The sequence below is a fragment of the Leptonotus elevatus genome, chromosome 5, assembly GCF_054856555.1.
Source record: "Leptonotus elevatus isolate MCC_2025b chromosome 5, RoL_Lele_1.0, whole genome shotgun sequence".
Classification (NCBI taxonomy): Eukaryota; Metazoa; Chordata; class Actinopteri; order Syngnathiformes; family Syngnathidae; genus Leptonotus; species Leptonotus elevatus.
In genome coordinates, this window is record NC_141243.1 from 26209877 (window position 1) to 26230642 (window position 20766).

The following is a 20766-nucleotide window of genomic DNA, read 5'->3' on the forward strand; positions in this document are numbered from 1 at the left end:
CACAGGCACAACTGCGGAGCATGCAATAGCTGAATGAGCTCAAGTGTCAAGCCTCTGGAACGGGTTCGACTCACCGGATTGGTGGACAGCAGAGTAGATGTGTGTCGGCTACGTCGCCTGCTTCCCAATTTGACGACATGGTTGCTTCCGCCACACCTACTTGTGCGCACGTGAGTATTGCCACAGCCCGTTTTCTCTGTCTAGATTAGCATTTTCGTTGACCAGCGGAGGTGGTGCACCGCTCCTGGATATACTGCAATACCAGGATGATGCGCGGAATGGGCAAAGCAAGCTCTGAATCCCATCTCCCTGTTCAAAAAAGCAATTTAATATGAAGTCTCCTGATAGGAGACATATCAGATATTAAACTGATAAGAACAGATACTACACTTGATCTTAGCCAAAAGGCCGAGAAGCGATGAAGAGGATAACTGACGGACTCAAGTACAGGCTTCTCAGTCTACCCACTCTCACAGTCGGTCATGTTACACCAAGCAGCGCTGCTCTTATGGACACTGAGACGGAGGAAACCTTGTCTGCTGACTTAACCATTCATTATTCACAAGCCTTCACATAAGCAGCTGCAGTCCAACAACTTTTGCAGTCTTCCTGCAGGATGAAAGGCCAAGCGCCTGCTGCGGTCCCGGCCAGACTTGTGAAGAAAGCCAGAAGACCATAGTCAAGTCTTGCTCATTTGTGTTAATTGGTTTCAAGACCATCGCTCTTAATTATTGACATACAAGCCAGGGAAGAGCACGAACGCAGTTCTCCACTATCAGAAATTATGCAGTCGAGATTCCCACATTTGGAGAATTCGCAATGGTCAATGCAGCCGCCAGTGCAATGGCTGCACCTCGCCCTGGGTGAACCACATTCTTGATCATGGTGTCACCCCTGCCAGGTAAGTATGCCTTCCTCAGCCTGGACACGGGGTCTTGCTTTTTTCCACTCACCCTCTTGAATGACTGTGCCATTCGTACACTGGCGAATGCCTGGCCCAGCATGATGGGCCAGTTTCTCTCAGTGGATTAGAACGGCGTGTGTACTTCGCACAGGGCGTTAGAGGAGGTCACAGGCACAACTGCGGAGCATGCAATAGCTGAATGAGCTCAAGTGTCAAGCCTCTGGAACGGGTTCGACTCACCGGGTTGGTGGACAGCAGAGTAGATGTGTGTCGGCAACGTCGCCTGCTTCCCAATTTGACGACATGGTTGCTTCCGCCACACCTACTTGTGCGCACGTGAGTATTGCCACAGCCCGTTTTCTCTGTCTAGATTAGCATTTTCGTTGACCAGCGGAGGTGGTGCACCGCTCCTGGAAATACTGCAATACCAGGATGATGCGCAGAATGGGCAAAGTAAGCTCTGAATCCCATCTCCCTGTTCAAAAAAGCAATTTAATATGAAGTCTCCAGATAGGAGACATATCAGATATTAAACTGATAAGAACAGATACTACACTTGATCTTAGCCAAAAGGCCGAGAAGCGATGAAGAGGATAACTGACGGACTCAAGTACAGGCTTCTCGGTCTACCCACTCTCACAGTCGGTTATGTTACACCAAGCAGCGTTGCTCTTATGGACACTGAGACGGAGGAAACCTTGTCTGCTGACTTAACCATTCATTATTCACAAGCCTTCACATAAGCAGCTGCAGTCCAACAACTTTTGCAGTCTTCCTGCAGGATGAAAGGCCAAGCGCCTGCTGCGGTCCCGGCCAGACTTGTGAAGAAAGCCAGAAGACCATAGTCAAGTCTTGCTCATTTGTGTTAATTGGTTTCAAGACTATCGCTCTTAATTATTGACATACAAGCCAGGGAAGAGCACGAACGCAGTTCCACACTATCAGAAATTATGCAGTCGAGATTCCCACATTTGGAGAATTCGCAATGGTCAATGCAGCCGCCAGTGCAATGGCTGCACCTCGCCCTGGGTGAACCACATTCTTGATCATGGTGTCACCCCTGCCAGGTAAGTATGCCTTCCTCAGCCTGGACACGGGGTCTTGCTTTTTTCCACTCACCCTCTTGAATGACTGTGCCATTCGTACACTGGCGAATGCCTGGCCCAGCATGATGGGCCAGTTTCTCTCAGTGGATTAGAACGGCGTGTGTACTTCACACAGGGCGTTAGAGGAGGTCACAGGCACAACTGCGGAGCATGCAATAGCTGAATGAGCTCAAGTGTCAAGCCTCTGGAACGGGTTCGACTCACCGGGTTGGTGGACAGCAGAGTAGATGTGTGTCGGCTACGTCGCCTGCTTCCCAATTTGACGACATGGTTGCTTCCGCCACACCTACTTGTGCGCACGTGAGTATTGCCACAGCCCGTTTTCTCTGTCTAGATTAGCATTTTTGTTGACCAGCGGAGGTGGTGCACCGCTCCTGGAAATACTGCAATACCAGGATGATGCGCAGAATGGGCAAAGTAAGCTCTGAATCCCATCTCCCTGTTCAAAAAAGCAATTTAATATGAAGTCTCCAGATAGGAGACATATCAGATATTAAACTGATAAGAACAGATACTACACTTGATCTTAGCCAAAAGGCCGAGAAGCGATGAAGAGGATAACTGACGGACTCAAGTACAGGCTTCTCGGTCTACCAACTCTCACAGTCGGTCATGTTACACCAAGCAGCGCTGCTCTTATGGACACTGAGACGGAGGAAACCTTGTCTGCTGACTTAACCATTCATTATTCACAAGCCTTCACATAAGCAGCTGCAGTCCAACAACTTTTGCAGTCTTCCTGCAGGATGAAAGACCAAGCGCCTGCTGCGGTCCCGGCCAGACTTGTGAAGAAAGCCAGAAGACCATAGTCAAGTCTTGCTCATTTGTGTTAATTGGTTTCAAGACTATCGCTCTTAATTATTGACATACAAGCCAGGGAAGAGCGCGAACGCAGTTCCCCACTATCAGAAATTATGCAGTCGAGATTCCCACATTTGGAGAATTCGCAATGGTCAATGCAGCCGCCAGTGCAATGGCTGCACCTCGCCCTGGGTGAACCACATTCTTGATCATGGTGTCACCCCTGCCAGGTAAGTATGCCTTCCTCAGCCTGGGCACGGGGTCTTGCTTTTTTCCACTCACCCTCTTGGATGACTGTGCTATTCGTACACTGGCGAATGCCTGGCCCAGCATGATGGGCCAGTTTCTCTCAGTGGATTAGAACGGCGTGTGTACTTCGCACAGGGCATTAGAGGAGGTCACAGGCACAACTGCGGAGCATGCAATAGCTGAATGAGCTCAAGTGTCAAGCCTCTGGAACGGGTTCGACTCACCGGATTGGTGGACAGCAGAGTAGATGTGTGTCGGCTACGTCGCCTGCTTCCCAATTTGACGACATGGTTGCTTCCGCCACACCTACTTGTGCGCACGTGAGTATTGCCACAGCCCGTTTTCTCTGTCTAGATTAGCATTTTCGTTGACCAGCGGAGGTGGTGCACCGCTCCTGGATATACTGCAATACCAGGATGATGCGCGGAATGGGCAAAGCAAGCTCTGAATCCCATCTCCCTGTTCAAAAAAGCAATTTTATATGAAGTCTCCTGATAGGAGACATATCAGATATTAAACTGATAAGAACAGATACTACACTTGATCTTAGCCAAAAGGCCGAGAAGCGATGAAGAGGATAACTGACGGACTCAAGTACAGGCTTCTCAGTCTACCCACTCTCACAGTCGGTCATGTTACACCAAGCAGCGCTGCTCTTATGGACACTGAGACGGAGGAAACCTTGTCTGCTGACTTAACCATTCATTATTCACAAGCCTTCACATAAGCAGCTGCAGTCCAACAACTTTTGCAGTCTTCCTGCAGGATGAAAGACCAAGCGCCTGCTGCGGTCCCGGCCAGACTTGTGAAGAAAGCCAGAAGACCATAGTCAAGTCTTGCTCATTTGTGTTAATTGGTTTCAAGACTATCGCTCTTAATTTTTGACATACAAGCCAGGGAAGAGCGCGAACGCAGTTCCCCACTATCAGAAATTATGCAGTCGAGATTCCCACATTTGGAGAATTCGCAAGGGTCAATGCAGCCGCCAGTGCAATGGCTGCACCTCGCCCTGGGTGAACCACATTCTTGATCATGGTGTCACCCCTGCCAGGTAAGTATGCCTTCCTCAGCCTGGACACGGGGTCTTGCTTTTTTCCACTCACCCTCTTGAATGACTGTGCCAGTCGTACACTGGCGAATGCCTGGCCCAGCATGATGGGCCAGTTTCTCTCAGTGGATTAGAACGGCGTGTGTACTTCGCACAGGGCGTTAGAGGAGGTCACAGGCACAACTGCGGAGCATGCAATAGCTGAATGAGCTCAAGTGTCAAGCCTCTGGAACGGGTTCGACTCACCGGGTTGGTGGACAGCAGAGTAGATGTGTGTCGGCTACGTCGCCTGCTTCCCAATTTGACGACATGGTTGCTTCCGCCACACCTACTTGTGCGCACGTGAGTATTGCCACAGCCCGTTTTCTCTGTCTAGATTAGCATTTTCGTTGACCAGCGGAGGTGGTGCACCGCTCCTGGAAATACTGCAATAACAAGATGATGCGCAGAATGGGCAAAGCAAGCTCTGAATCCCATCTCCCTGTTCAAAAAAGCAATTTAATATGAAGTCTCCAGATAGGAGACATATCAGATATTAAACTGATAAGAACAGATACTACACTTGATCTTAGCCAAAAGGCTGAGAAGCGATGAAGAGGATAACTGACGGACTCAAGTACAGGCTTCTCGGTCTACCCACTCTCACAGTCAGTCATGTTACACCAAGCAGCGCTGCTCTTATGGACACTGAGACGGAGGAAACCTTGTCTGCTGACTTAACCATTCATTATTCACAAGCCTTCACATAAGCAGCTGCAGTCCAACAACTTTTGCAGTCTTCCTGCAGGATGAAAGACCAAGCACCTGCTGCGGTCCCGGCCAGACTTGTGAAGAAAGCCAGAAGACCATAGTCAAGTCTTGCTCATTTGTGTTAATTGGTTTCAAGACTATCACTCTTAATTATTGACATACAAGCCAGGGAAGAGCGCGAACGCAGTTCCCCACTATCAGAAATTATGCAGTCGAGATTCCCACATTTGGAGAATTCGCAATGGTCAATGCAGCCGCCAGTGCAATGGCTGCACCTCGCCCTGGGTGAACCACATTCTTGATCATGGTGTCACCCCTGCCAGGTAAGTATGCCTTCCTCAGCCTGGGCACGGGGTCTTGCTTTTTTCCACTCACCCTCTTGGATGACTGTGCTATTCGTACACTGGCGAATGCCTGGCCCAGCATGATGGGCCAGTTTCTCTCAGTGGATTAGAACGGCGTGTGTACTTCGCACAGGGCATTAGAGGAGGTCACAGGCACAACTGCGGAGCATGCAATAGCTGAATGAGCTCAAGTGTCAAGCCTCTGGAACGGGTTCAACTCACCGGATTGGTGGACAGCAGAGTAGATGTGTGTCGGCTACGTCGCCTGCTTCCCAATTTGACGACATGGTTGCTTCCGCCACACCTACTTGTGCGCACGTGAGTATTGCCACAGCCCGTTTTCTCTGTCTAGATTAGCATTTTCGTTGACCAGCGGAGGTGGTGCACCGCTCCTGGATATACTGCAATACCAGGATGATGCGCGGAATGGGCAAAGCAAGCTCTGAATCCCATCTCCCTGTTCAAAAAAGCAATTTAATATGAAGTCTCCTGATAGGAGACATATCAGATATTAAACTGATAAGAACAGATACTACACTTGATCTTAGCCAAAAGGCCGAGAAGCGATGAAGAGGATAACTGACGGACTCAAGTACAGGCTTCTCGGTCTACCCACTCTCACAGTCGGTCATGTTACACCAAGCAGCGCTGCTCTTATGGACACTGAGACGGAGGAAACCTTGTCTGCTGACTTAACCATTCATTATTCACAAGCCTTCACATAAGCAGCTGCAGTCCAACAACTTTTGCAGTCTTCCTGCAGGATGAAAGGCCAAGCGCCTGCTGCGGTCCCGGCCAGACTTGTGAAGAAAGCCAGAAGACCATAGTCAAGTCTTGCTCATTTGTGTTAATTGGTTTCAAGACTATCGCTCTTAATTATTGACATACAAGCCAGGGAAGAGCACGAACGCAGTTCCCCACTATCAGAAATTATGCAGTCGAGATTCCCACATTTGGAGAATACGCAATGGTCAATGCAGCCGCCAGTGCAATGGCTGCACCTCGCCCTGGGTGAACCACATTCTTGATCATGGTGTCACCCCTGCCAGGTAAGTATGCCTTCCTCAGCCTGGACACGGGGTCTTGCTTTTTTCCACTCACCCTCTTGAATGACTGTGCCATTCGTACACTGGCGAATGCCTGTCCCAGCATGATGGGCCAGTTTCTCTCAGTGGATTAGAACGGCGTGTGTACTTCGCACAGGGCGTTAGAGGAGGTCACAGGCACAACTGCGGAGCATGCAATAGCTGAATGAGCTCAAGTGTCAAGCCTCTGGAACGGGTTCGACTCACCGGGTTGGTGGACAGCAGAGTAGATGTGTGTCGGCAACGTCGCCTGCTTCCCAATTTGACGACATGGTTGCTTCCGCCACACCTACTTGTGCGCACGTGAGTATTGCCACAGCCCGTTTTCTCTGTCTAGATTAGCATTTTCGTTGACCAGCGGAGGTGGTGCACCGCTCCTGGAAATACTGCAATACCAGGATGATGCGCAGAATGGGCAAAGTAAGCTCTGAATCCCATCTCCCTGTTCAAAAAAGCAATTTAATATGAAGTCTCCAGATAGGAGACATATCAGATATTAAACTGATAAGAACAGATACTACACTTGATCTTAGCCAAAAGGCCGAGAAGCGATGAAGAGGATAACTGACGGACTCAAGTACAGGCTTCTCGGTCTACCCACTCTCACAGTCGGTTATGTTACACCAAGCAGCGTTGCTCTTATGGACACTGAGACGGAGGAAACCTTGTCTGCTGACTTAACCATTCATTATTCACAAGCCTTCACATAAGCAGCTGCAGTCCAACAACTTTTGCAGTCTTCCTGCAGGATGAAAGGCCAAGCGCCTGCTGCGGTCCCGGCCAGACTTGTGAAGAAAGCCAGAAGACCATAGTCAAGTCTTGCTCATTTGTGTTAATTGGTTTCAAGACTATCGCTCTTAATTTTTGACATACAAGCCAGGGAAGAGCGCGAACGCAGTTCCCCACTATCAGAAATTATGCAGTCGAGATTCCCACATTTGGAGAATTCGCAAGGGTCAATGCAGCCGCCAGTGCAATGGCTGCACCTCGCCCTGGGTGAACCACATTCTTGATCATGGTGTCACCCCTGCCAGGTAAGTATGCCTTCCTCAGCCTGGACACGGGGTCTTGCTTTTTTCCACTCACCCTCTTGAATGACTGTGCCATTCGTACACTGGCGAATGCCTGGCCCAGCATGATGGGCCAGTTTCTCTCAGTGGATTAGAACGGCGTGTGTACTTCGCACAGGGCGTTAGAGGAGGTCACAGGCACAACTGCGGAGCATGCAATAGCTGAATGAGCTCAAGTGTCAAGCCTCTGGAACGGGTTCGACTCACCGGGTTGGTGGACAGCAGAGTAGATGTGTGTCGGCTACGTCGCCTGCTTCCCAATTTGACGACATGGTTGCTTCCGCCACACCTACTTGTGCGCACGTGAGTATTGCCACAGCCCGTTTTCTCTGTCTAGATTAGCATTTTCGTTGACCAGCGGAGGTGGTGCACCGCTCCTGGAAATACTGCAATACCAGGATGATGCGCAGAATGGGCAAAGTAAGCTCTGAATCCCATCTCCCTGTTCAAAAAAGCAATTTAATATGAAGTCTCCAGATAGGAGACATATCAGATATTAAACTGATAAGAACAGATACTACACTTGATCTTAGCCAAAAGGCCGAGAAGCGATGAAGAGGATAACTGACGGACTCAAGTACAGGCTTCTCGGTCTACCCACTCTCACAGTCAGTCATGTTACACCAAGCAGCGCTGCTCTTATGGACACTGAGACGGAGGAAACCTTGTCTGCTGACTTAACCATTCATTATTCACAAGCCTTCACATAAGCAGCTGCAGTCCAACAACTTTTGCAGTCTTCCTGCAGGATGAAAGACCAAGCACCTGCTGCGGTCCCGGCCAGACTTGTGAAGAAAGCCAGAAGACCATAGTCAAGTCTTGCTCATTTGTGTTAATTGGTTTCAAGACTATCACTCTTAATTATTGACATACAAGCCAGGGAAGAGCGCGAACGCAGTTCCCCACTATCAGAAATTATGCAGTCGAGATTCCCACATTTGGAGAATTCGCAATGGTCAATGCAGCCGCCAGTGCAATGGCTGCACCTCGCCCTGGGTGAACCACATTCTTGATCATGGTGTCACCCCTGCCAGGTAAGTATGCCTTCCTCAGCCTGGGCACGGGGTCTTGCTTTTTTCCACTCACCCTCTTGGATGACTGTGCTATTCGTACACTGGCGAATGCCTGGCCCAGCATGATGGGCCAGTTTCTCTCAGTGGATTAGAACGGCGTGTGTACTTCGCACAGGGCATTAGAGGAGGTCACAGGCACAACTGCGGAGCATGCAATAGCTGAATGAGCTCAAGTGTCAAGCCTCTGGAACGGGTTCGACTCACCGGATTGGTGGACAGCAGAGTAGATGTGTGTCGGCTACGTCGCCTGCTTCCCAATTTGACGACATGGTTGCTTCCGCCACACCTACTTGTGCGCACGTGAGTATTGCCACAGCCCGTTTTCTCTGTCTAGATTAGCATTTTCGTTGACCAGCGGAGGTGGTGCACCGCTCCTGGATATACTGCAATACCAGGATGATGCGCGGAATGGGCAAAGCAAGCTCTGAATCCCATCTCCCTGTTCAAAAAAGCAATTTAATATGAAGTCTCCTGATAGGAGACATATCAGATATTAAACTGATAAGAACAGATACTACACTTGATCTTAGCCAAAAGGCCGAGAAGCGATGAAGAGGATAACTGACGGACTCAAGTACAGGCTTCTCAGTCTACCCACTCTCACAGTCGGTCATGTTACACCAAGCAGCGCTGCTCTTATGGACACTGAGACGGAGGAAACCTGGTCTGCTGACTTAACCATTCATTATTCACAAGCCTTCACATAAGCAGCTGCAGTCCAACAACTTTTGCAGTCTTCCTGCAGGATGAAAGACCAAGCGCCTGCTGCGGTCCCGGCCAGACTTGTGAAGAAAGCCAGAAGACCATAGTCAAGTCTTGCTCATTTGTGTTAATTGGTTTCAAGACTATCGCTCTTAATTTTTGACATACAAGCCAGGGAAGAGCGCGAACGCAGTTCCCCACTATCAGAAATTATGCAGTCGAGATTCCCACATTTGGAGAATTCGCAAGGGTCAATGCAGCCGCCAGTGCAATGGCTGCACCTCGCCCTGGGTGAACCACATTCTTGATCATGGTGTCACCCCTGCCAGGTAAGTATGCCTACCTCAGCCTGGACACGGGGTCTTGCTTTTTTCCACTCACCCTCTTGAATGACTGTGCCATTCGTACACTGGCGAATGCCTGGCCCAGCATGATGGGCCAGTTTCTCTCAGTGGATTAGAACGGCGTGTGTACTTCGCACAGGGCGTTAGAGGAGGTCACAGGCACAACTGCGGAGCATGCAATAGCTGAATGAGCTCAAGTGTCAAGCCTCTGGAACGGGTTCGACTCACCGGGTTGGTGGACAGCAGAGTAGATGTGTGTCGGCTACGTCGCCTGCTTCCCAATTTGACGACATGGTTGCTTCCGCCACACCTACTTGTGCGCACGTGAGTATTGCCACAGCCCGTTTTCTCTGTCTAGATTAGCATTTTCGTTGACCAGCGGAGGTGGTGCACCGCTCCTGGAAATACTGCAATAACAAGATGATGCGCGGAATGGGCAAAGCAAGCTCTGAATCCCATCTCCCTGTTCAAAAAAGCAATTTAATATGAAGTCTCCAGATAGGAGACATATCAGATATTAAACTGCTAAGAACAGATACTACACTTGATCTTAGCCAAAAGGCCGAGAAGCGATGAAGAGGATAACTGACGGACTCAAGTACAGGCTTCTCGGTCTACCCACTCTCACAGTCGGTTATGTTACACCAAGCAGCGTTGCTCTTATGGACACTGAGACGGAGGAAACCTTGTCTGCTGACTTAACCATTCATTATTCACAAGCCTTCACATAAGCAGCTGCAGTCCAACAACTTTTGCAGTCTTCCTGCAGGATGAAAGGCCAAGCGCCTGCTGCGGTCCCGGCCAGACTTGTGAAGAAAGCCAGAAGACCATAGTCAAGTCTTGCTCATTTGTGTTAATTGGTTTCAAGACTATCGCTCTTAATTATTGACATACAAGCCAGGGAAGAGCGCGAACGCAGTTCCCCACTATCAGAAATTATGCAGTCGAGATTCCCACATTTGGAGAATTCGCAATGGTCAATGCAGCCGCCAGTGCAATGGCTGCACCTCGCCCTGGGTGAACCACATTCTTGATCATGGTGTCACCCCTGCCAGGTAAGTATGCCTTCCTCAGCCTGTGCACGGGGTCTTGCTTTTTTCCACTCACCCTCTTGGATGACTGTGCTATTCGTACACTGGCGAATGCCTGGCCCAGCATGATGGGCCAGTTTCTCTCAGTGGATTAGAACGGCGTGTGTACTTCGCACAGGGCATTAGAGGAGGTCACAGGCACAACTGCGGAGCATGCAATAGCTGAATGAGCTCAAGTGTCAAGCCTCTGGAACGGGTTTGACTCACCGGATTGGTGGACAGCAGAGTAGATGTGTGTCGGCTACGTCGCCTGCTTCCCAATTTGACGACATGGTTGCTTCCGCCACACCTACTTGTGCGCACGTGAGTATTGCCACAGCCCGTTTTCTCTGTCTAGATTAGCATTTTCGTTGACCAGCGGAGGTGGTGCACCGCTCCTGGATATACTGCAATACCAGGATGATGCGCGGAATGGGCAAAGCAAGCTCTGAATCCCATCTCCCTGTTCAAAAAAGCAATTTAATATGAAGTCTCCTGATAGGAGACATATCAGATATTAAACTGATAAGAACAGATACTACACTTGATCTTAGCCAAAAGGCCGAGAAGCGATGAAGAGGATAACTGACGGACTCAAGTACAGGCTTCTCAGTCTACCCACTCTCACAGTCGGTCATGTTACACCAAGCAGCGCTGCTCTTATGGACACTGAGACGGAGGAAACCTTGTCTGCTGACTTAACCATTCATTATTCACAAGCCTTCACATAAGCAGCTGCAGTCCAACAACTTTTGCAGTCTTCCTGCAGGATGAAAGACCAAGCGCCTGCTGCGGTCCCGGCCAGACTTGTGAAGAAAGCCAGAAGACCATAGTCAAGTCTTGCTCATTTGTGTTAATTGGTTTCAAGACTATCGCTCTTAATTTTTGACATACAAGCCAGGGAAGAGCGCGAACGCAGTTCCCCACTATCAGAAATTATGCAGTCGAGATTCCCACATTTGGAGAATTCGCAAGGGTCAATGCAGCCGCCAGTGCAATGGCTGCACCTCGCCCTGGGTGAACCACATTCTTGATCATGGTGTCACCCCTGCCAGGTAAGTATGCCTTCCTCAGCCTGTGCACGGGGTCTTGCTTTTTTCCACTCACCCTCTTGGATGACTGTGCTATTCGTACACTGGCGAATGCCTGGCCCAGCATGATGGGCCAGTTTCTCTCAGTGGATTAGAACGGCGTGTGTACTTCGCACAGGGCGTTAGAGGAGGTCACAGGCACAACTGCGGAGCATGCAATAGCTGAATGAGCTCAAGTGTCAAGCCTCTGGAACGGGTTCGACTCACCGGGTTGGTGGACAGCAGAGTAGATGTGTGTCGGCTACGTCGCCTGCTTCCCAATTTGACGACATGGTTGCTTCCGCCACACCTACTTGTGCGCACGTGAGTATTGCCACAGCCCGTTTTCTCTGTCTAGATTAGCATTTTCGTTGACCAGCGGAGGTGGTGCACCGCTCCTGGAAATACTGCAATACCAGGATGATGCGCGGAATGGGCAAAGCAAGCTCTGAATCCCATCTCCCTGTTCAAAAAAGCAATTTAATATGAAGTCTCCTGATTGGAGACATATCAGATATTAAACTGATAAGAACAGATACTACACTTGATCTTAGCCAAAAGGCCGAGAAGCGATGAAGAGGATAACTGACGGACTCAAGTACAGGCTTCTCAGTCTACCCACTCTCACAGTCGGTCATGTTACACCAAGCAGCGCTGCTCTTATGGACACTGAGACGGAGGAAACCTTGTCTGCTGACTTAACCATTCATTATTCACAAGCCTTCACATAAGCAGCTGCAGTCCAACAACTTTTGCAGTCTTCCTGCAGGATGAAAGACCAAGCGCCTGCTGCGGTCCCGGCCAGACTTGTGAAGAAAGCCAGAAGACCATAGTCAAGTCTTGCTCATTTGTGTTAATTGGTTTCAAGACTATCGCTCTTAATTTTTGACATACAAGCCAGGGAAGAGCGCGAACGCAGTTCCCCACTATCAGAAATTATGCAGTCGAGATTCCCACATTTGGAGAATTCGCAAGGGTCAATGCAGCCGCCAGTGCAATGGCTGCACCTCGCCCTGGGTGAACCACATTCTTGATCATGGTGTCACCCCTGCCAGGTAAGTATGCCTTCCTCAATCTGGACACGGGGTCTATCTTTTTTCCACTCACCCTCTTGAATGACTGTGCCATTCGTACACTGGCAAATGCCTGGCCCAGCATGATGGGCCAGTTTCTCTCAGTGGATTAGAACGGCGTGTGTACTTCGCACAGGGCGTTAGAGGAGGTCACAGGCACAACTGCGGAGCATGCAATAGCTGAATGAGCTCAAGTGTCAAGCCTCTGGAACGGGTTCGACTCACCGGGTTGGTGGACAGCAGAGTAGATGTGTGTCGGCTACGTCGCCTGCTTCCCAATTTGACGACATGGTTGCTTCCGCCACACCTACTTGTGCGCACGTGAGTATTGCCACAGCCCGTTTTCTCTGTCTAGATTAGCATTTTCGTTGACCAGCGGAGGTGGTGCACCGCTCCTGGAAATACTGCAATAACAAGATGATGCGCGGAATGGGCAAAGCAAGCTCTGAATCCCATCTCCCTGTTCAAAAAAGCAATTTAATATGAAGTCTCCAGATAGGAGACATATCAGATATTAAACTGATAAGAACAGATTTTTCTTTTTCATGTTTTTATTGTCACTTTTCAATCAATTACAAATCACATTTCTCCAATATGGAGCATTCATTTTGTCTCAAATATGACATGTAAAAATAAAAACAAAATAAAAAATGAAAAATGAAAAAACATTCATATCTATTGTGCAGGAGCGTAGCACTGCATTACTAATTGGGACTTCATCCCACCCTCTCAAAAAGCGCTTGTCCAGGACCTGCCGGGTAGCCCTTTTTGCTCCTTCCCTCCTGGAGAGCCAGGCCGTCGCTGCCGAGACCTTCACAGTGTAGCTCCGGTTCCCTCCTCCGGGCGGGCACAGGCGACGCTTCTTGGTGGCTGTGTCCTTGGCCTGCCGCGTGCAGCTTCGATGGTCTCTGCAGCCATTCGGAGCACAGCCACGGGGGGGGTCTGCCTGTGCCTCCTTACCAGCAAGTTTCTGGAGGTCCACATGGCGTCTTTGATGGCGGCAAGAGTGAGCCAGTCTTTCGCAAACTCCTCTCGGGAACACTTGGCTTGGCTCACCCCGTAGAGCACGTATTGTGCATTTAGGACCTCCCTTGCTGGCAAGTCCGGGAATTTTCTCAGGTGGCCGGCTGTTGCCCACAGGTCTACGGCAGCACTGCACTCCCAGAGGAGGTGCCTCACCGACTCCTGGGCGCCACAACCAGGTCGGGGGCAGGTTGAGTGCGCTGACATTCCTCGGGAGTGCATAACGGCCCTGACTGGGAGAATCTCGTGGGCCACCATCCACGACAGGTCCCGAAGTCTGTTTGGGAGGGCAGGATGGTTGGCGTTGCGCCAAACCGTTGTGGGCTTGCCGAATGCAAGCCCGCGCACTTGACTCGCTGTTTGCCGCTCCTGCACAATAGAGATGAGAGACTTGTGATTTTTCAAAATGTGACAATCTTCATTTTCCAATTTAAAATTTCTTAAAAATTTTGGGATAAAAGAATGTGCTGGTGGTAAATTAAAAGACACCGGAAGTCTTTGATCGCTGGGTATTAGTTTTAATTTACGGAGGTACGATCCCATCCAGAATCGTGTCATTGCTTGACTTTTGGGATTGCTGGATGGTCCCAGAGCATTTTGCAGATGGAGGGCCACATATCTGCTGCCCAAAAAGAGCTGGAGGTCCGGCACGCCTTTTCCACCCTTCTCTTTTGTTTTTTTCATCGTGTCCCTCCTCAGTCTTTCCCATTTAGAACCCCAGATAAAGTAAAAAATTGCACGGTCCAAATCTAAAAGCACATTTCTTTTTGGGATAAAAACTGAACCGATTAATAAAAGCAAGGGTAAAATTACTGCTTTTATTATTAAAATCTTCCCCTCTAAAGTCAACTCTCTCAGTCCCCAAAAGCCAAGTTTTTTTCTCACTTTCCCTACCACGTCGCCCCAGTTTGTATCCCCTCCCCCTCCCTTACTGAATTTAATCCCAAGTATTTTCTGGTCCGTTTGTATCTCCGTCAGGGGCAGTCCTGTCTTCTGTGTCGCGGTCCACGGTCCGTAAAACTGTGCTTGGGTCTTGTCTCTGTTGAGTTTAGAGCCAGACGCTCTTCCATACCAGTCAGTCAAGTCCAGGGTCCTTGTCACGGATAAAATGTCAGAACACAGGATGTTAATATCGTCCATATATAAAACACACTTTGTTGTGAGTCCCCCGCCCCCTGGAATACTCACCCCCTCGATCATTTTGTCCCTTCTCAAAATCTGTGCCAACGGTTCTATGCATAGAACATAGAGGAGGGCAGATAAGGGACAGCCCTGACGGACGCCGCAGTTAATTTGCACTGCTTTTGTCAAGTTCCCGTTGACCACAAATTTGCTGGTAGTGTCTCGGTACAGCAGGCCCACCCACTCTAGATACCTTCCCGGGAAACCCCATTTTTGCAGTAGCCTAAAAAGGTACTGGTGCGAGATCCGATCAAAAGCCTTCTCAAAGTCTAAATTTAGGACTACTAGCCGCATATTTCTGTCTCTCGCATAACAGATGGTGTCGCGAATCAGCATGAGGCTGTCCGTGATCTTCCTCCCCGCGATGGCACAGGTTTGGTCCGGGTCGATCAAATCCTCTAAAAACACAGACATACGCATAGCTAAAAGTTTGCTAAAAAGTTTGCAATCAACATTTAAAAGCGTAATTGGACGCCAGTTGTTCAGGTCTGTTTTGTCTCCTTTCTTATGCAGTAAAGTGACTATCCCTTTTCTAAAACTGTCTGGTAGTCGGTTTGTTTTGTCCAGTTCATTAAAAACAGTGAGTAAGTCTGGTGCTAAAATGTCCCAAAAAGTCAGGTAAAATTCCGAGCAGAGGCCATCCTCGCCCGGAGATTTTGCCTTCTTCAGTTGTTTTACACATGTATTTAGTTCTTCAGGTGTAAAATCCTGTGTTAAAGGCCCATTGTCAGTCACTGTTTTTTCAATGAAGTTTAAAACCTCTACCATTATCTCCTCTTGGGTATCTTTACGCTCATACAGTTTTTGATAGTAAGTTTCCACTGCTTCAATTATTTCATTATTTGTTTCTGTAATAGTCCCGTTTTCTTTTTTTAGTTTAAAAATGCCCCCACCCTTGCTCATAATTTTTTTAAAGAAGTACCTTGTGCATTTTTCACCTTCTTCTATTTCCTTCTCTCTGCTCCTTAATAAAAACCCTTTGCTCTGAATATCTGCCATTGCTTTCATTTCTTTTTTGATCTCTTTAATTTCATCATTAAAATTGATCCCCTCTTGTGTCAGATTAAAATACCTTTGCAGTCTCTTTTGCATTCCCAGCATACATTTCATTTCCTTGATTTTCTTCTCTCTTCCTGCTTTTTTAAAAAAAGTCTGAGTCCTTACCTTCATCATTTCCCACCATTGTGCCCGTGATTTGTAAAGGTCTTGAAGGGTCTGCCAGTCCTTGTACCGCTCCCTGTACTGAGAGACCAAAGTCTCGTCCTCGAGCAGGGAGCAGTTCAATTTCCACAGACCTCTTCCAATAGTCACGCCAGAAGAAAGTGAAAGGGTGCAAGACAGTATTAAGTGATCTGAGAAAAAAACAGGAGTTAATCTAGCATCAATCTGTGTCCAACCCCGTGTAAATACGTAATCTATGCGAGAGGCTCTGGTGCCGTCACCACTAAACCAGGTGAAGCCCTCCTCTCTTGGATGTATGGTTTTAAAGCAGTCCTCTAATTTGAATACGCGGCACATGTCTTGCAATAAAACCGATGTTTTGTCAATTTTAAAATCCTCCCCAGCTCCCTTCCTATCCTTCCTATTTAAAACACAATTAAAATCACCTCCAATAATTAGTGGATTATGACCTAGCATGTGGGACTGCAAATTCTCTAAAATATCATACCTGTCATGCTTTTCATTAGAACCATAAATATTTAAAAGGCTAAAGTCCCGTTCTGTAAAAGTTAAATGTGCTAACAGTGCTCGTCCGTCTCTCACCACTGTGCTCCCCTTTAAAACAATCTGAGGATTATTTATTAAAATGGCCACTCCATCATTTCTATTTTCGTTTGAGCCACTCCATAGTGATGGATGTGGCCACATTTCCTCCCACTGTTTGTAATTTCTTAAAAAGGGTATGCCACATTCTTGGATTAAAAACAGATCAGATTTAAAAGTTTTTAGAAATGTTAAAACGCTCTGAGCTCTAATCTTTGACTTCACGCTTCTAACATTAATAGTTGAGAAGGTGAGGGTCATAGGTATGATTAAAAATAAAAAAATAAAAACACAGATGGGGTTACAAAATTTTAAGAGAACATTATTTAAAAAAAAAGCAAGGCAGTCGCTAAGGTATTTCTCGAGAGCGTATTTCTTCCTTTACCTCAGCAAAAGGGGCAGAGCTAAAACACTGGTCGTCTGTCAGGGGCACTTGAGGTGGTGATCGCTCACGCAACCTTAAATTCATAGTGTTTCTGCTTTTTGGCGTTGATTGCAGTACTATGTTTAAAAAGGAGAGTTCATTTGGTGAATCTGAGGGGAAGACCCTGGTCTCCCCCACCTCGCTATCTGGGCTCCCGGGCCTTCCCCTCTTCTCCGTGGACAGGGGAGACTCAGAGGACCGTTGAGATGCAAGCCTTTTATTATTTTGAGCACAAGTGATCTGGGTGTCTTCACTGTCAGCCTCATGTGGACTGACTTCACTTGACTCGCTTGTGGGCATTTCTTGCAGCATCTCACTTTCCTCTGAGCTCTCGATTGGTGGGGCCGGCCTGCTCGCCTCCCCTTGCCCCTCCTCACCTGTCCCCTCTCCACCAATGACAGGATTTGGAGGGAAATTTGAATTTTCTTTGGGACATTCAATTTGTTTGTCAGCTTCATTTCCATTTCCTTGTGCCATTTCTTTTCCAGCCTTCAGTTTGTTGGCAAATGATTTTGGACAATTTCTGTAGAGGTGGTTAGTTTCCCCACAAAGATTGCACTTTCTGCCATTGGTACATTCTTCAAAAGTATGCTCAATTACTCTGCAGAGCTTGGGCTGGCCCTGGTAATGTATGTAGCCCCGGTTTTCACCCAAGACTATCATTGGTGGGAGATGTTTCAGGCCCTGAAAGCCCTGGGGGTCCTGCCATTGTTGGATGGGTACCCGCCAGGCACAGTTCCAGATGCCGTCCTCATCCCTCACCTTCACAGCCTGGCCTTTAACCGTGCAATATCTACCCAGCCAAAAACAAATGTCTTCTGCATTCACTGTCTCATTAAACATTCTGACAATAACTGTTTTAGCAGCATTATCAGTCAGTTTTTCAACATTGAACACAGAGAACTGGGCTTTCACATTTTCAAAACGAGTCCAAAATTCACGAAGGTTCACAGCAGAGGTGAAACTCACATCAAATCCCTTACTAAAGGGCAAAGTTATAATACAATTTAAATCCTCAGCTTTAAATTTCAGGGTTTGTTGGACAAGCTTTCTGGAGAAGTCCAGCCTGGACATCCACAGAGGCTCACCACCATCCCTTTCCCGAAACATAAATCGAACACTGTGGTGCCTCCGCATGCCGGCATATGTAGCCGACATGTCGGAGACAACCACTTGGTCACAACTTCTCACGAACAAAAAAACAGTGCACTCACCTTTGCCGTTCTCCTATAACACAAAGTTTAAACAACACAATAACAATACCCCTGCAATTGAGTTAGATTCACAGCCACAACATGCATAGAATTATCTCTCAACAGAGGCGATCGCAGTCTTAGCCAAAAGGCCGAGAAGCGATGAAGAGGATAACTGACGGACTCAAGTACAGGCTTCTCGGTCTACCCACTCTCACAGTCGGTCATGTTACACCAAGCAGCGCTGCTCTTATGGACACTGAGACGGAGGAAACCTTGTCTGCTGACTTAACCATTCATTATTCACAAGCCTTCACATAAGCAGCTGCAGTCCAACAACTTTTGCAGTCTTCCTGCAGGATGAAAGACCAAGCGCCTGCTGCGGTCCCGGCCAGACTTGTGAAGAAAGCCAGAAGACCATAGTCAAGTCTTGCTCATTTGTGTTAATTGGTTTCAAGACTATCGCTCTTAATTATTGACATACAAGCCAGGGAAGAGCGCGAACGCAGTTCCCCACTATCAGAAATTATGCAGTCGAGATTCCCACATTTGGAGAATTCGCAAGGGTCAATGCAGCCGCCAGTGCAATGGCTGCACCTCGCCATGGGTGAACCACATTCTTGATCATGGTGTCACCCCTGCCAGGTAAGTATGCCTTCCTCAGCCTGGGCACGGGGTCTTGCTTTTTTCCACTCACCCTCTTGGATGACTGTGCCATTCGTACACTGGCGAATGCCTGGCCCAGCATGATGGGCCAGTTTCTCTCAGTGGATTAGAACGGCGTGTGTACTTCGCACAGGGCATTAGAGGAGGTCACAGGCACAACTGCGGAGCATGCAATAGCTGAATGAGCTCAAGTGTCAAGCCTCTGGAACGGGTTCGACTCACCGGATTGGTGGACAGCAGAGTAGATGTGTGTCGGCTACGTCGCCTGCTTCCCAATTTGACGACATGGTTGCTTCCGCCACACCTACTTGTGCGCACGTGAGTATTGCCACAGCCCGTTTTCTCTGTCTAGATTAGCATTTTCGTTGACCAGCGGAGGTGGTGCACCGCTCCTGGATTTACTGCAATACCAGGATGATGCGCGGAATGGGCAAAGCAAGCTCTGAATCCCATCTCCCTGTTCAAAAAAGCAATTTAATATGAAGTCTCCTGATAGGAGACATATCAGATATTAAACTAAGAACAGATTTTTTCTTTTTCTTTCTTTTTCATGTTTTTATTGTCACTTTTCAATCAATTACAAATCACATTTCTCCAATATGGAGCATTCATCTTGTCTCGAATATGACATGTAAAAATAAAAACAAATAAAAATTTAAAAATGAAAAAAACATTAATATCTATTGTGCAGGAGCGTAGCACTGCATTACTAAGTGGGACTTCATCCCACCCTCTCAAAAAGCGCTTGTCCAGGACCTGCCGGGTCACCCTTTTTGCTCCTTCCCTCCTGGAGAGCCAGGCCGTCGCTGCCGAGACCTTCACCGTGTAGCTCCGGTTCCCTCCTCCGGGCGGGCACAGGCGACGCTTCTTGTTGGCTGTGTCCTTGGCCTGCCGCGTGCAGCTTCGATGGTCTCTGCAGCCATTCGGAGCACAGCCACGGGGGGGGTCTGCCTGTGCCTCCTTACCAGCAAGTTTCTGGAGGTCCACATGGCGTCTTTGATGGCGGCAAGGGTGAGCCAGTCTTTCGCAAACTCCTCTCGGGAACACTTGGCTTGGCTCACCCCATAGAGCACGTATTGCGCATTTAGGACCTCCCTTGCTGGCAAGTCCGGGAATTTTCTCAGGTGGCCGGCTGTTGCCCACAGGTCTACGGCAGCACTGCACTCCCAGAGGAGGTGCCTCACCGACTCCTGGGCGCCACAACCAGGTCGGGGGCAGGTTGAGTGCGCTGACATTCCTCGGGAGTGCATAACGGCCCTGACTGGGAGAATCTCGTGGGCCACCATCCACGACAGGTCCCGAAGTCTGTTTGGGAGGGCAGGATGGTTGGCGTTGCGCCAAACCGTTGTGGGCTTGCCGAATGCAAGCCCGCGCACTTGACTCGCTGTTTGCCGCTCCTGCACAATAGAGATGAGAGACTTGTGATTTTTCAAAATGTGACAATCTTCATTTTCCAATTTAAAATTTCTTAAAAATTTTGGGATAAAAGAATGTGCTGGTGGTAAATTAAAAGACACCGGAAGTCTTTGATCGCTGGGTATTAGTTTTAATTTACGGAGGTACGATCCCATCCAGAATCGTGTCATTGCTTGACTTTTGGGATTGCTGGATGGTCCCAGAGCATTTTGCAGATGGAGGGCCACATATCTGCTGCCCAAAAAGAGCTGGAGGTCCGGCACGCCTTTCCCACCCTTCTCTTTTGTTTTTTTCATCGTGTCCCTCCTCAGTCTTTCCCATTTAGAACCCCAGATAAAGTAAAAAATTGCACGGTCCAAATCTAAAAGCACATTTCTTTTTGGGATAAAAACTGAACCGATTAATAAAA

At 48.4% G+C, this 20766-nt stretch overlaps 26 non-coding genes and 1 pseudogene across 26 annotated transcripts; all 27 read right to left on the reverse strand.

Annotated features, from left to right (window-relative positions):
- Positions 1-228: 228 nt before the first annotated feature.
- Positions 229-420, reverse strand: LOC147174733 (U2 spliceosomal RNA). Its single transcript, XR_015095097.1, has one exon. It is a non-coding gene; the product is annotated as a U2 spliceosomal RNA (small nuclear RNA).
- Positions 421-744: 324 nt separating this feature from the next.
- Positions 745-909, reverse strand: LOC147174734 (U1 spliceosomal RNA). Its single transcript, XR_015095071.1, has one exon. It is a non-coding gene; the product is annotated as a U1 spliceosomal RNA (small nuclear RNA).
- A 389-nt stretch (positions 910-1298) lies between these two features.
- Positions 1299-1490, reverse strand: LOC147174735 (U2 spliceosomal RNA). The gene has a single exon (XR_015095180.1). It is a non-coding gene; the product is annotated as a U2 spliceosomal RNA (small nuclear RNA).
- Positions 1491-1814: 324 nt separating this feature from the next.
- LOC147174736 (U1 spliceosomal RNA) lies at positions 1815-1979 on the reverse strand. Its single transcript, XR_015095068.1, has one exon. It is a non-coding gene; the product is annotated as a U1 spliceosomal RNA (small nuclear RNA).
- A 389-nt stretch (positions 1980-2368) lies between these two features.
- LOC147174737 (U2 spliceosomal RNA) lies at positions 2369-2560 on the reverse strand. Its single transcript, XR_015095182.1, has one exon. It is a non-coding gene; the product is annotated as a U2 spliceosomal RNA (small nuclear RNA).
- Positions 2561-2884: 324 nt separating this feature from the next.
- On the reverse strand, positions 2885-3049 carry LOC147174738 (U1 spliceosomal RNA). The gene has a single exon (XR_015095007.1). It is a non-coding gene; the product is annotated as a U1 spliceosomal RNA (small nuclear RNA).
- A 389-nt stretch (positions 3050-3438) lies between these two features.
- Positions 3439-3630, reverse strand: LOC147174739 (U2 spliceosomal RNA). Its single transcript, XR_015095121.1, has one exon. It is a non-coding gene; the product is annotated as a U2 spliceosomal RNA (small nuclear RNA).
- A 324-nt stretch (positions 3631-3954) lies between these two features.
- Positions 3955-4119, reverse strand: LOC147174740 (U1 spliceosomal RNA). The gene has a single exon (XR_015095235.1). It is a non-coding gene; the product is annotated as a U1 spliceosomal RNA (small nuclear RNA).
- Positions 4120-4508: 389 nt separating this feature from the next.
- Positions 4509-4700, reverse strand: LOC147174741 (U2 spliceosomal RNA). The gene has a single exon (XR_015095204.1). It is a non-coding gene; the product is annotated as a U2 spliceosomal RNA (small nuclear RNA).
- A 324-nt stretch (positions 4701-5024) lies between these two features.
- LOC147174742 (U1 spliceosomal RNA) lies at positions 5025-5189 on the reverse strand. Its single transcript, XR_015095008.1, has one exon. It is a non-coding gene; the product is annotated as a U1 spliceosomal RNA (small nuclear RNA).
- Positions 5190-5578: 389 nt separating this feature from the next.
- LOC147174743 (U2 spliceosomal RNA) lies at positions 5579-5770 on the reverse strand. Its single transcript, XR_015095098.1, has one exon. It is a non-coding gene; the product is annotated as a U2 spliceosomal RNA (small nuclear RNA).
- A 324-nt stretch (positions 5771-6094) lies between these two features.
- Positions 6095-6259, reverse strand: LOC147174744 (U1 spliceosomal RNA). Its single transcript, XR_015095064.1, has one exon. It is a non-coding gene; the product is annotated as a U1 spliceosomal RNA (small nuclear RNA).
- Positions 6260-6648: 389 nt separating this feature from the next.
- Positions 6649-6840, reverse strand: LOC147174745 (U2 spliceosomal RNA). The gene has a single exon (XR_015095183.1). It is a non-coding gene; the product is annotated as a U2 spliceosomal RNA (small nuclear RNA).
- A 324-nt stretch (positions 6841-7164) lies between these two features.
- On the reverse strand, positions 7165-7329 carry LOC147174746 (U1 spliceosomal RNA). Its single transcript, XR_015095247.1, has one exon. It is a non-coding gene; the product is annotated as a U1 spliceosomal RNA (small nuclear RNA).
- A 389-nt stretch (positions 7330-7718) lies between these two features.
- On the reverse strand, positions 7719-7910 carry LOC147174747 (U2 spliceosomal RNA). The gene has a single exon (XR_015095184.1). It is a non-coding gene; the product is annotated as a U2 spliceosomal RNA (small nuclear RNA).
- Positions 7911-8234: 324 nt separating this feature from the next.
- On the reverse strand, positions 8235-8399 carry LOC147174748 (U1 spliceosomal RNA). Its single transcript, XR_015095009.1, has one exon. It is a non-coding gene; the product is annotated as a U1 spliceosomal RNA (small nuclear RNA).
- Positions 8400-8788: 389 nt separating this feature from the next.
- LOC147174749 (U2 spliceosomal RNA) lies at positions 8789-8980 on the reverse strand. Its single transcript, XR_015095099.1, has one exon. It is a non-coding gene; the product is annotated as a U2 spliceosomal RNA (small nuclear RNA).
- A 324-nt stretch (positions 8981-9304) lies between these two features.
- On the reverse strand, positions 9305-9469 carry LOC147174750 (U1 spliceosomal RNA). The gene has a single exon (XR_015095256.1). It is a non-coding gene; the product is annotated as a U1 spliceosomal RNA (small nuclear RNA).
- Positions 9470-9858: 389 nt separating this feature from the next.
- LOC147174751 (U2 spliceosomal RNA) lies at positions 9859-10050 on the reverse strand. The gene has a single exon (XR_015095206.1). It is a non-coding gene; the product is annotated as a U2 spliceosomal RNA (small nuclear RNA).
- A 324-nt stretch (positions 10051-10374) lies between these two features.
- Positions 10375-10539, reverse strand: LOC147174752 (U1 spliceosomal RNA). The gene has a single exon (XR_015095010.1). It is a non-coding gene; the product is annotated as a U1 spliceosomal RNA (small nuclear RNA).
- Positions 10540-10928: 389 nt separating this feature from the next.
- LOC147174753 (U2 spliceosomal RNA) lies at positions 10929-11120 on the reverse strand. Its single transcript, XR_015095100.1, has one exon. It is a non-coding gene; the product is annotated as a U2 spliceosomal RNA (small nuclear RNA).
- Positions 11121-11444: 324 nt separating this feature from the next.
- On the reverse strand, positions 11445-11609 carry LOC147174754 (U1 spliceosomal RNA). Its single transcript, XR_015095260.1, has one exon. It is a non-coding gene; the product is annotated as a U1 spliceosomal RNA (small nuclear RNA).
- Positions 11610-11998: 389 nt separating this feature from the next.
- Positions 11999-12190, reverse strand: LOC147174755 (U2 spliceosomal RNA). Its single transcript, XR_015095119.1, has one exon. It is a non-coding gene; the product is annotated as a U2 spliceosomal RNA (small nuclear RNA).
- Positions 12191-12514: 324 nt separating this feature from the next.
- Positions 12515-12679, reverse strand: LOC147174756 (U1 spliceosomal RNA). Its single transcript, XR_015095262.1, has one exon. It is a non-coding gene; the product is annotated as a U1 spliceosomal RNA (small nuclear RNA).
- A 389-nt stretch (positions 12680-13068) lies between these two features.
- Positions 13069-13262, reverse strand: LOC147174757 (U2 spliceosomal RNA). Its single transcript, XR_015095245.1, has one exon. It is a non-coding gene; the product is annotated as a U2 spliceosomal RNA (small nuclear RNA).
- Positions 13263-18763: 5501 nt separating this feature from the next.
- On the reverse strand, positions 18764-18928 carry LOC147174758 (U1 spliceosomal RNA). Its single transcript, XR_015095277.1, has one exon. It is a non-coding gene; the product is annotated as a U1 spliceosomal RNA (small nuclear RNA).
- Positions 18929-19317: 389 nt separating this feature from the next.
- LOC147174759 (U2 spliceosomal RNA) lies at positions 19318-19519 on the reverse strand (annotated as a pseudogene).
- Positions 19520-20766: the final 1247 nt, after the last annotated feature.